This window comes from Panthera leo, chromosome D1, assembly GCF_018350215.1.
Source record: "Panthera leo isolate Ple1 chromosome D1, P.leo_Ple1_pat1.1, whole genome shotgun sequence".
NCBI lineage: Eukaryota > Metazoa > Chordata > Mammalia > Carnivora > Felidae > Panthera > Panthera leo.
Genome location: NC_056688.1, coordinates 76,278,566 through 76,292,803, shown reverse-complemented (window position 1 = coordinate 76,292,803; position 14,238 = coordinate 76,278,566). Strand labels below are relative to the sequence as shown.

Genomic DNA, 14,238 nt, shown 5'->3' with positions numbered 1-14,238 from the left:
TCGGGTCTAAATCTGACATGCATTTTTCTACCAGCCTGCTGTCCATCTCAGAGGCACAATGACAGTAGTAAAGATGGCCTCAACTGGCATGGTCTGTCAGCAATTCATCTGTACAGACAACTCAAGAAATACCTGCCTATTAGGTAGCCAGGTACCATCCCTACATTCAAAAGGACCCACTGTTTCTCCTCTAATTAGCTGAGTTGGCCTGACCCCACTAGCCAGATCATAATTTAATCTAAAACACACACACACACAAAAACATCTTCTATGAGCACCGAAATGAATAGATCTGAAACTCAGCCTCTATTATGAGAGACTCCCAAATCATAGGACAATAACAAATGTGTATTTCTTGCTCATCTTTCACAGGGATCCTCCCAAGAGAGCAGTGTTGGCAAAGACTAGACTCTGACCTACCCAATTCATACTAGACAAAGAATCAGGCCCAAGGTCGTAAATTCAAGAGGTTACTTTTACTATTGCAGCCAGCTCCTGAGCCCAGGTATGTACTTATTAGTAATAATAGAATACATATTTTATAAAACTGCAAAAAAGAAAATCCTTAACATGGAAGACATTCATCTTAAGGGAATTCTCCAAATTGCTTCTAAGCAGCTAGAACACTAAAAGAATCCAAATCAGAGAATTTAAAAGGTCAGCAAGACCTTAGAGATCATCTGGTCATTCATTAATTTATTCAACATTTTGTTACTGAACACATAGTAAAGGGCTAAAAAAGGATTTAAAATATAGATCCTGTTCGGAAGATGCTTTCAGACTAGCAAAAAAGGAAATAAAATGTGTCCCTCATACAAAAGTTAGAAACAAATGGAAGACAAAGGAAGCTGTCATTTCATTTCATATGCCAGGAATGGACCAACTGCTTTCATAAACATCATCTCATTTAATTTCTTCAAGGTTAGTATCTTTATCTCCTTTCTGCAGAGGAGTTCACATGTGATCAGGGATACTAAGTTCCTTACCCAAGGCCAGTTTCTGAATAGAAAAGCAACACAATTTTGTATAAGATACCTCACCAAGATCGTCATGAGACATCTCTCAATTACTTCACTTTGACCAATAAGCCACTGCTGCAGGAAGGGACAGGACCTTAAAAAGGATGTCAAAGACTTAGAATCCTCCTATAGATCGTCTGATAGAATAAAAAAAAAAAGAAAAAGACAACGGGAGGCAGATATATTTAACTAGATTCAATCATTATTCCTGGGGTTATGGCTTCATTGAGCAAGGGCTCATTATAAGCATACCTTTTAAAGATTACTTTACAAAGTACTACAGCAAGCTGTTACTTCAGGGTAATCTCCACATACAGCTAAAAGAGAAGAAATCTGCTTGATTGTTAGGCAAATGGATACTTGGTTCTTAGGGTAAGGTTTCTGACAGCATAATGCACACATTCAGGAAGTGCTAGATTTCCAACAGTGTGGATGAAGTCAAGACCATGTTTTTGGTTTGGTTTGTTTTTTTTTTTTTTTTGGCTTTTTTGTTTTTTTCAAATACATCAGATAACTGCTAAAGTGGTCCTACACATGACAAGGAGACTGGAAGGCTAAGTTCTATCTGGGTAAGATGGTTTCGTGGGTGCTGGGAGGGGAATACGGCACTATTTCCACACAGTAACCCTCTGCTAACAGAGGTGTGGGACTTAGTCCTCAGAGCACCTAGGAGGGGGTCATTTGGCCTAAAGACACCTGGAGGTAGCCTGCAGGGAAGAGTCATGAGTTGCAGTAGAGCCTTGTTATTCAAAGTATGGACCATAGACCAGCATCATCACCACCAGTGGAAATTCAGATTGGCCCCAACCAAGACCTGTGTGACTCAATCTCCATTTTACTAAGATCCCCAGAGGATTCACGTGCATGTTAGAGCTTAAGCAGCTCTACAGTCAAGTATACCAGGTGTTGCTTTACTTCCTGGCCAGCTGGTTAGGGTTGAGGGAAGCAGCAGTTAGAGGCTGCTGTGCTGGCAGCAAGAAGAAGGGCACTGGAGGTAATCACACAAACAAGAGTCGAGTAAGCTCACGGCCCCTGACCAGTCCTCTTTCTTCAAGCCTCAAGCGTGTGAAGGTCTTCTGTGGATTTGGGAGAGGGGACAGCTATATGACTGATAAAAAAAAAAAAAAAAATCACCTGCCAGACTTCTAAGCAGCACTTCTCCCCTTAGCCTTGGACCTCAGCCAAGTACTCAGCCAATGAACTCTCTCAGCTCCCAGAAAAGTCTGTTTATCATCCTTCAAATAGTTGAAAACAGCAAGGACATTCACTACTTAGTTCTTTTTTTCAGACTGAACATCCCTAGCAGCTTCCTTAGACTCCCCACCTAGACAACAAGGCCCCCCTGGACATATATTCTCTGCCTTACTCCTCTTCCCAGATCCTTCCCCATGTTGGTCATCATGCTGTAGCTACAGTAAAATGAATCCTTTTCCCTCTTCAATGGAGCATCCAGCAATGCAGACAGTCTCTGGGCTGTCCACAACTATAAGTGCATGCGAATAACGTTTACATCTAACCCTGCAAACCATTTCATACAAAATGTTATGAAACTGATGTTATGAAGGTAAGCATTCCCATCCTGTATTTACACAGCTAAATTTTTTTTTAAACTTAAGCCCTTGCCCTACTTAGACAGACCCTATCCACCATCAGTATAATTCTCTAAAAGTCACCAGTGAGTATTATGAACATAGTTACTATAAACCGAAGTTTTATAAGACTACCCGAATTTCATGCTATTTTGAGGGAAAAAAAACAGGAATAATTCCAATTAACATCTACCAAGATCAGCCAAGTTATTTTTATTAAACTTTTTATCCTTTTCCCCCAAAACTTATACTGAGGTCCATTTTTATTAAACAAAAGAAATTTAAGATTTGAAGTTCATACAGCTGTAAGTGGCAGAACTAGGACTTGACCCCCAGTCTGGTAGGCATAAAAGTGGATGCTCTCAATGGCAACACCCCATCACTTTCTACTATCTGAGAGGTTTTAAATGTATCACCACCTCTCATTTTGCCAACAGTCTTACAAAATTCACATTTTAAGGTAAAAACAAAAGGTCCAAACTGACAAAGTGCCTCGCCCAAAGTCCTGTAACTCCTAAGATTCAAATCCAGGTCTACTTAGTTCCAAGATTCATGCTCTTCTCACCACACTGTGCTCCTCTCCAGGTACAACTGTATGATCCTATCAAAGCCAGAGGGCAGAGAATTCAGGAAGACTCAGCTCCTCCGTCCTTGGTCCCAGAATGTCCCATCCAGCTAAAGAATCCCTCTGCAGATTCAAGTACAAGACAACATTTCCTCATGCCATGAGAAATTTATCACAAGGAACAAATTCCATGGGTGTTCACACAGAAGCTCACTTCCCTCTTCTGGCTCTTTGCCAACTGCTGGGATAATGAAGAGAAGCTGCCAAAAATACCAGGAAGGTATAGTGTCCTACCTCAGGCCAGGAGTCTCAAGGACTCTGTGTACTTAAAAAAAAAAAAAAAAAAAAAAAAAAGGGCAATAGCATAAGTAATATTGCAAAGAACACTGGCCCAAGGCTACCAAGACTTGATTTCAACCTTACACCTGCTTCAAACCATAAAATCTTTGGCAGTTGTGTCCCTGCCCCTCTGTACCTCGGTTTCTCCTACCTGTTAAATGATCAGATCTGATCCACAACACCCCAGGATTCCTTGAGAAAAGACTTAGGGTGTCTAAGACACAGAGAATGGATTGGGCATCAGAGAAACTTCACTCTCCATTGTATAATTTGGAGTTTCCCCATAAGATTTAGTTTAGATAAAAGAAATCTGCTTCCAAAAACAATCTGAAACCACTGAACTAAGAAATTCGTTAGGATCCAGCTCTTGTCTAGATTTCTGTAATTCATCACTATTCTGCAAACTGATCAACTTTAAAAGAAAATGAATAATTAGTTGCTCAGCTAGTTTCATTCTCCCCTGGATTTTTCTGGTAATGCTTAGGCTCCAGGCTCCTTAGCAGCTTGAAGGGGAGAAGAGGAGAGGGCATATACAACAGGCATAACTAACATTCACACCTCACCTTTCTCCCTGGCACACACCAGGCTATTCCCCAGTCCCTCCAAATCTGTAGGGATCACATGCCTACCTGTCACCAATGAAACATAAGCAGAGGTAACGTGGAGGACCAAGACTAGGCAGTTAAGAGACAGTGTGCCTTATCCACGTAAGTTGCACATGATCCAGTAGAGAATTCTGAGATCTTAGTGGGTAGTAAGGTCATTAGATGTAATAAACCTGGGTCCTTCAGAAACTGCATGGGGCGAACACTCCCTCGCTCACACAAACTAATACTGAATAGAGACTAACCAAAAATAAATTCTTACTAACAATCCCCAGAGATCTAGAGGTTATTAGACAACCTGAACTCATTAAAAAGAGACACAAGAACATGAAACCGAGGAAAGACGAAAAGCTGACAAGTATCCATGGTGATGAAGTGATTGCTAAGCTAAAAATAGAAATGGCAGGAAACATGAGTACAGTCATCTCCTGTCTTGTATAGGACACATAACCAAAGTACATGGCTCAGAGTTTTACAAATGGTATTTTCCAAAAAACACTAATAACGTTATCTCCCACCTTACATGCTCTTCAGTGTAATCTTGATATTCTTCCAATTGAAAGGCTTGGATATATGTACCCAAATCTTGATCTGGGTGGGTTTTTAAGTGCTTTAAGAGGAGAAGCAATGCTTGGTAACTTCCAAGGCTGGGTCATAAAACCTCAAGCAGTTTCTACCTTGTGTGTCAGAACACTTGAGCCTGAAGTCATGACCCACCATGAAGAGTTCTAACTACCCTGAGGCTGCCATGCTATAAGGAAGCCCAGACCACATTGGGAAGACCACGTCAAATTCTGGAAAGCCCCAACTGGGATCCCAGCCAACACCAGTATAAACACCACACATATAAATGGAAATACCTCCAGATGGTTTCCCCAGCTGTCCACTCTCCCCAGCTGATACTGCTAACATTATGAAACAAAGACTAGCCATCCCTCTGGACTCTGTCCAAATTCCTGACCCACAGAATCTGCAAGCATATAGTAAGTTTGGGGATGGGTTGTTACACATCAATAGCCTTTGGAGCACTAACTTTGTGCATACTGGTTTATATCTTTAAAATCTGAAACTATAATTTAGGTAATGTCCCTACCTAAATGCCTAGGGCCATTGGCCAGATGATCAAATCCCATTGTGCCAATTTTCTGCTTACAGGCCCACAAACTTATAACTATGCATTTTCTTCTATCAAAAGTGGAATTCTGCTCAAAAAATGCAATGTAAGATCAGTAAATCACTTCTTAAAATGCATGTTTCTCAGAGCCTATTTAAAAAGATAAATGCATTGTCTTTCTCAGTAATCCATTATTTCCCTTGTATCAAGTCCCAATACACTGGCCTCACACTTCATGCTTCCCGAACTGGAAGTGGTCATCTCAGTGGTCCCTTTATAAATCAGTTACTTTCTACGGGTTCTAGCCGCAAGTGCTCTTTCCGCCTACAGAGTTATTTGACAAAGGTAAAAGAAATGTCCCAATTTACCTGGACAAACTTCCACTACTCCCAAATTCTATTTCCTTCACTCAGAGCAATATGGAACAGTAGAAAGAGCAGAAAATGCATGCCTACTATACAAGAAGCTTCAGAGTCCAGCCAACATGTGTTCAATCCCTGCCTCAGGCATTGAATCCCCAAGTAGAAACAGACAAGACACACCATTTCCCTAAACCTCACTTTCTTCATCTGTTAGAAAATAACACCTACTTCACAAATTTCTTGGGAGAAAAACATATGATACAGTGTTGGTAATTTCCCCACAAAGAGCCTGCTGTCCACTAGTGACTATTCTTTCCCTTCTCTCTTTCTGCATGCATGGAAACAAACAGCCTCAGAGGTATGAAGCTGCTGAAAGGGTACACACACCCTGCCTTTTCTCAGAAAGTGTTTCTCTGCCTTTCCCTTTCCCTTGTTCAGACTTGACCCGGTGATCTTGCTTGCAGTTGTAAACTTACCTGTTAGTTCTGTATTCAACCCTCTTAGCAAACATCTAGCAGAAGATTAAAGGGGACAGTAATTACAAACTGCTGGTTATTGAAAAGAAAACATTCACTGTTAAATGAAATGTAAAAATAAGTCTCTTTGTATCTACTCAAAACCATTCCATTACAATCTTTAAAGTTTATGTGAGAGAGCATATGTAGGAGGGGCAGAGAGAGAAGGAGGGAGAGAATCCCCAACAGGCTCTGCATGATCACCCTAAGGAGCCCAATGTGGGGCTTGAACTCACAACCTCATGAGATCATGACCTGAGCTAAAATCAAGATATGCATGTTTAACCAAATGAACCACCCAGGCGCCCCGGCCCCCAATTACAGTCTTTAAAGCATGCAAGTAAGCCATGCTGTGCTTACTGAAGTAACAAGCACATGGTTCTAACTATCCCACATACTGACAGGAGACATGAAAGCTTGCAAAGTTAGGAGATTTCTTTTCCCAATTAAAAAACAAATTCTAAGATTAAAGCAACCAATAAGCTAGTTGACAACAGGGAAGAATGCAATGTTAGTTTCTGACTACAGATGCCTTCAAATACAGTCAAAGTATTAAATAAACAAGCCCAAGGAAAGGAGCCTAGAATCACACAACTGCATCTTATCTGAAGCCCAAGGTATAGTTCTTTACCCTTAGGAACTCACAATAAAGAGGTTTCTAAATATCAAGATCTAAGAAAAAGGAACCAATAATTGTTGTAGTTATGGCAAATATATATATAGCACTTTTTATACTTCAAAGTTTTCTTAAAGACTTAAAGAAACATTGTTCCCAACAAAAAAATAACAGTCTTCACTTTATAATATTTTAAGTTTAAATGTTTAACTTGAATTTTTTACTTCCATGTTCAAAAAGCAATTTATCTTTATGGTACTTGGTAAAGAGCACCCAATATCTCTCATAGGCAACTATTGTTATCAGTTTCCTGTGTATCCCTCCAAAGTGTTTTGTTTTTGTTTTTTTTTTTTAAGAGTAATTTAGACTTCCAAATTGTAAATAAAGAACAGAGAATTCTCATATACCCCATATCTGGTCTCCTTCTATTAACATCTTACATTCATATGGTACACTCATCACAACTAATGAGCCAATATGGATACAATATGATCCAAAATCAAGAGTTTAGTCAGATAACTTTAATTTTCAACCAATAGCCTTTTTCTGCTCCACAATCCCATCCAGGAGACATTAGATTCAATTGACAGGTCTCATTAGACACTTTTTAGTGGGGACAGTTTAGACTTTGTTTTTTTATGGCCTTGGAAACTGAGATTACTGATGAGGAATTTTATAGAATTTCCCCCAATTGTGACTGGTCTGGTGTTGTCTCACATTTAGATTTGGGTTGTAGGTTTGGGGAAGGAAGTGTAATTCTCATGACAGCATATCAAAAATACATACTACCAACATGTCTTACTAGTTTTGATTATTAATCTTGGTATTAACCTTCCTGGTGAAATAGTGTCTGTCAGGTTTCTTCACTGTGAGGTTAGTCCTCCCTCTCCTCCCTTTTCATACTGTCCTCTTTGGGAGGAAGTCTACGGGCAGTCCACACTAACCTAGTGGGGAGTTAAGCTCTACCTCCTTGGAGTATCTCAATTATTTAGAATTCTACTGCATGGAAGATTTGTCCATTCTCTCATTTCTTTATTCAGTCATTTATTCAAAACTATTTACTCAGGTGTTTTATACTTTGGTTTACCATCCAATAGCAGTTTATTTGGTCACCCAAATGGTTCCAGCATGGGCCACTGGAAGTTTTTTCAGCTGGATCCTATGTCTCTTTAACATACTTCCTTCACTTATGGTACAAGATGCTCAAGGCTGGTCTTACAGGTTTACTGACTCAGTTCTAAAATTGGCCATTTCTCCAAGGAAACCTTTGGAGAAATTTCTCATTAGAAAATGGTGTAGAAACCAAGATCTGGCTGCTTGGTGTGCTCATTGGTACTGGGGTACCATCATTGCTTCTAGGCCATCTTAGCTGATAGAGCAAAGAAATGTATATGGTATAATAACTAGTGTATATATACAGATCTGTATTTCTATATGTGTGTGTATCTGAATTAAAATTATACTGATGCCTTCAACTCTAATCTGTTACCATATGGATTATTCTAGCCTTTTCCCATATTTATATATAACCTCCCACAATCCACCCTCTATTACTTCCAGAGTACACATACCGTGATTTTACAACTGTTAAGCTATACCTTTGTGTAAATAATTATCTACTAGAATGAAGCATCTATATACTACTCCTTTTGCCTTCAGTCTTACTGACTGCACTTATTTCTGAAGTTACTCAGGTCAGCAATTTCTCCAACCCCCTTTTCATGAAGGTTGTTCCACCTATTTGTAATAGAGTTAGTCTGTTCAGTCACTTTCCACATTCCATCTCACAATCCCCCAATCTTCCAATTTTTTTTTTTTTACAATATGCATAAAGTTTACTCTTTGTGCCATAAATTCCTATGGGTTTTAACAGATTCCCAGTGTCACCTATCCACCATTAATTAGGGTGTCATACTCCATAGTTTCTCTGCTTGAAAAAAAAATCTGTTTTTCACCTCTTTAACCCTCAAAGCCCTGGAAATCACTCATCTGTTTAACCCTTCTATTTTTGCCTCTTCCAGAATTTCATATAAATGGAATCATACAGTATACGGCCTTATTAGACTGGGTTCTTTTATTCAGTAATATGAATTTAAGACTCATTCATGTCTTTGTATGGCTTAACAGGTTTTTCCTTTCTTTTAATCACTGAATAGTATCCCATTGTATAGACATACCAAAATTCATCCATTCACCTCCTGAAAGATACGTTGGTTTTCTCCTGTTTTATATGGATTATAAATAAAGCAGTTTAGTAAATTTTGTATTCAGGTTTTTGTGTGAAAATAAGTTTTAAAAACAGCTAAGTAAATACCCAGGAATGTGATTTCTGGATTATGTAGTAAGACCACATTGAGCTTTGTAAGACATGAACAAACTATCTTCCAAAGTGGCTGTACTAGATTACATTTCCACCAGAAATGAGAGTGCCTGATGCTATACATTCTCCCCAGTAATTGGTTTTTGTCAGTTTGTTTGTTTTTTTTTACCTTTAGCCATTCTAAATTAGTGTGTAAAAGTATCTTCTTTGCATTTCACTAATGAAAAAAAAAGATATTTGCTCACTGTTGAATTTCAAAAGTTCTTCATATATTTTGGACACACATCCTTTAACAGATATATTTTGCAAATATTTCTCTGAGTCTGTGACTCTTGTTTTCACTCTTAATAGTGTCTTTTGCAGAGCACAGGGCTTTGTTTTAGTAAAATCCAACTTACCAAATTTTTTTCATGGATCCTATGATTGATATTGTAAAGAACTCATCACCAAACCCAAGGTCATGTAGATTTTCCCCTTTGTTTTCTTCTAGAAGTTTTACAGTTTTGCATTTTAAGACTTATGATCAATTTTGAGTTAATTTTTGTGAAAAGTGTAAGGTCTGTGTTAAACTTCATTTTGCATAAGGACATCCAATTGTTTCAGGATCTTTTAGTTAATAAAACCATGCCTTCTTACACAGGTTAATGCTAGAAAAGTACTAACCTATTCTTTTTCCCCATCTTTCTAACATAAATGGTAGTATACGATCTTCACTGTTCCACACTTTTCATGACGCTTTTCTTTTTTAACACACAGAACTTACTCTTTATCTTTAGTTTAATAAACATTCTCCCATTCAAAATAACAAGAAAATAAATAATCAGTTACCTTCTTATAGCACAAATCTAAACTACAACTAGTCAAAGGCCCATTTTCTTAAGGCTAAGCCAGGCTTACATTCTGTGGAAGCAAGATTGAAAATCATATGTAAGACATAGCACTAAGTGTTACCTAGTAAGCACCAAGTAAGGCCTTTGATTTACATGCCTCCCTTCAAAGAATTTGCATACCATTTGATAAGGTAAAATAAAAAACCTGAAGAAAAACAAACAATAAAGCCACACCTTTGAAGAAAGGGGGATAAAAAAAAATTACTGACTTGTGATCCAGAAATGTTTCAAAAATGAAATAGATACAGAAGAACTTTTTAAATTGAAGGGAGAAAAAACTACTTCCCCATTGTAGATTCTTGCCACCTCTGTCATACATTAATTGACTAAATGTGGGTTTATTTCTGGACTCTATTCTATTCCATTGATAAGGTGTCCATGTTTGTGCCAGTACCACACTCGTTTGTACTCCATCTTAAAGTCTGGGATTGTGCTATCTCCAGCTTTGCTATTCTTTTCCAACACTGCTTTGGGTATTTGGGGTCTTTTGTGATTCCATACAACTTGTAAGATTATTTTTTCTAGTTCTCTGAAAAACGTTGTTGGTATTTTGATAGAGATTGCATTAAATCTGTAGATTGTTAAGATGTTCGTCTACCAATCCTTGAGCATGGAATATCTTTCCATTTGTTTATATCATCTTCAATTTCTTTCATCAGTGTTTTATAATTTTCAGAGCACAGGTCTTTCACCTCCTTGGTTAAGTTTATTCCTAGGTATTTTACTCTCTGGTACAGCTGTAAATGGTGTTTTCTTAATTTATCTTTCTGCTGCTTCATTAAAAGTAAATAGAAACACATTTCTGTACATTGATTTTGTATCCCGTGACCCTACTGAATTCATTTATCAGTTCTAGTAGTTTTTTAGTCAAGTCTTTAGAATTTTCTATGCATAGTATCATGTCTTCTACAACTAGTTAAAGTTTTACTTCCCTACCAACTTGGATGCCTTTTTTTATCTTGTCTGATTATTCCTTAAAAACTTAAAATTACCCAGGCACCTGGGCGGCTCAGTTGGTTAAGTGTCCAACTTCAACTCAGGTCATGATCTCGCAGTTCACAAGTTTGAGCCCCCTGTCAGGCTCTGTGCTGACAGCTCAGAGCCTGGAGCCTGCTTCAGATTCTGTGTCTGTCTCCCTCTCCCTCTCCCCACCACCTTGTCTCTGCCCCTCCCCAACTCATGCTCTGTCTCTCTCTCTCCCTCAAAAGTAAATAAACATTTAAAAAGATTAAAATTACCATATGATGGAGTGATTCCATTACTAGGTATTTATCCAAAGAAAGCAAAAACACTTATCTGAAAAGATAGATGCACCCCTATGTTTATTACAGTATTTACTATAGCCAAGACATGAATGGACACTTGAGTTGCTTCCATAGATCAATGGAGAAAGATGCAGGGCGTATACACAATGGAATAGGACTCAGCCCTAAAAAGGAGTAAAATATTGCCATTTGCAACAACATGGATGGACCTAGAGGGTATTATGTTAATGGAAATAAGTCAGAAAAGTAAATACCATACAATTGCACTCGTGTGGAATTTAAGAAAATGAAAATGAAAAACAAAAAGCAGACTCAAATACAGAGAGCTGATGGTTACCACAGGGAAGGTGGGTAAGGAATAGGTGAAATAAAAGGATCAAGAGCACCTTTATCTTGATGAACACTGAGAAAAGTATAGAGTTGTTGAATCATACCATACACCTTCAACAAGTAAGTGTGTTAATTATAGCTGAATAAAAAAAATGGAGGTAGAAGGTGAGAAAGGTGCTTCAGGAAGGAGAAATGCAAAGGACAGGAGGAGGAAGTTTGGCACTCAGGCAACAGAAAAAGATCAAGTAAGGATAGCACTGAGTATGTGCAAGCAGAATGCAAAGGAGCTGGGAAACAGCCAATGAGTCAACTGGTGCTGGATTCACAGAACCCATCTCTGACATTTGACCTTTACCCTGAACCCTCACAGTTCTCAAGCCATCTTCTACCAGGACAAATAGGTGATTTCACAGGCATGGAACACTCCAAAAGATATCAATTTCTGGCACATTACCACTAACTTCAGTCCTTTTTCCTACCTCTCAGAAAGCACTTCAGATCAGGGGCTCCAATGTACCCTGAATCCACTAAAATACATTAGGGTATTTTTTTTAACATAAATTAATCACAAACTTTTAACTACAGTTTAGGCCTGTCTTCTGAGCTATATACTTGAATAGCCAATTGTCTACTGAACTCCACTTTGATCTTTCAAATTCAGTAAACTCAAGACATAACTAACTTTCCATCTATACCCAGTCCTCACTCACTATGGTCTACATCAAAATGAGGGCTAGAAACCTAAGCATGGTTTTTTATACTTCTCTACCCAGTGCCTGATGTACAACCCATTGTCAAGTCCTATGGCTTCTACTCCTGGGTTCTCTATTCTTCACCTCCTCCACTGCTACCATCCTTTTCTAAGCCACCATCACCTCTTACTGGCAACTGCATAGCCTCACAACTAGCCCCCCTGAATCCACTCTGGTCCCTTCAAATGCACTCTACTGCCAGCCATCTTTTTTTTAATTTTTTTCAACATTTATTTGTTATTGAGAGACACAGAGAGACCGAGCATGAGCAGGGGAGGGGCAGAGAGAGAGGGAAACATAGAATCCCAAGCAGGCTCCAGGCTCTAAGCTGTCAGCACAGAGCCCAACACGGGGCTCGAACTCACAAATCGTGACATCATGACCTGAGCCAAAGTTGGTCGCTTAACCAACTTAGCCACTCAGTCTCCCCGCCAGTCATCTTTATAAAACAAAAATCCCATCACTAATCTCTTCCAATCACCTCCCACCCTAAGCTTACAAATCAATGACTTATGGCTGCTGAGCTTAAGACTAGAATTCTTAGACATGGCCACCAAGAACCCACATGCTCTGGCCCCTGCCTACCTGTCCAGCTTCAGCTTGTATACTCTCCATGTTGTTTTCTGCACACCAACCTTCTTTCAGATCTTTGAACATACCCCGATACCTCCCACCAAAACGCAGCACTTACACATTCCACCCTGCAATCCAAAACACTCTCACTCCCATTCTTTACAAAATTAACATCTACTCATCCTGCACTAATCACCTTGTAGGTCACCTGCCCAGGAAGACTTCACTAATAAGCACTTCTCACCACTGGCCAGGATTTTTCATAGACTATGTTCCTTTCCTCTATAGTACTTATTTCTAAATATGCATTTTTGTCTTTTTTTAATATCTGTCTTTCCCACTGGATTAAAAGCTCTATGAACATACTGACCAACCACGTCTGTTTTTGCTCATCACTGCATCTTCAGAGTCTACCATAGGGCCTAGCATATAGTAAAGACTTAATATTTTTGGAACACATTAATATCTTGTTTTTATTAACAGTAATAAATCATATATGGCACATCTCACAGCTGACTGTGATAGATTAAACTGCTTTAACATTGAATTTGAGAATCACTATTGTAGTAAACAAAAGTTCCCCAAAGTCATTTGATAAAAGCACCATTCAATTAATGACTATATAATAATAGCTAACATTTATCAAGTTTTTACCACATACCAGCTTCATACTTTGTAGTATTTCAGTGAATTAACAATCCAGTTAATGGTAATTTTATCTTCATTTAACAAGAAATCAAGTCAAAGTAACATGATCAAAGAAAAAGCTAGGATGATGATACCTACGTGCCAGACTCCTAAAAAAACGAGAATCAAAACAGACTCACCTGACCTGTCCCACAACTAAAACCACCACAAGAATCACTGGGAAAGCTGATGTCATGGGTGGAGAACTGCACTGCCAAGGCCAACCATTCTGGGTTAGAAACAGACACTTTGAACTGGTACAGGGTAGGACCCTCCTTTGTCCATGATGCCGATGTCCCCAAGTACTGAAGGCTGAGAGTGACTGCCACAGGAAACAAGGGTTAGTGATCTGACTGCTTCTGTTATCAAGACTTGACCTCTCAACATAGGGAGGTATGTTGTACGTGACATACTTACAATGAGATTTCTTTAAGAACTCAATAAAACCAATGGCCAACAAAGCAATCAAAGATTTAAAAAAATACATGGAGAAAAATGAAAATGAAAACACAATGGTTCAAAATCTTTGGGGCGCAATGAGTTCTAGAGGGAAATATACAGCAATACAGGCCTACTTCAAGCAACAAGGACAAGCTCAAACAATCTAAACTATACCTAAAGGAACTAGAAAAAGAACAAAGCCCAAGATGAGTAGAAGAGGGAAAAAATAAAACAGAAAAATGACTTAAAAAATGAA

The 14,238-nt window shown here is 38.7% G+C and overlaps 1 protein-coding gene across 3 annotated transcripts in view; it reads right to left on the bottom strand.

The window, feature by feature from the left end:
- Window positions 1-14,238, bottom strand: part of NELL1 (neural EGFL like 1) — an 876,810-nt gene that overhangs the window by 744,344 nt on the left and 118,228 nt on the right. The window lies entirely within an intron of this gene.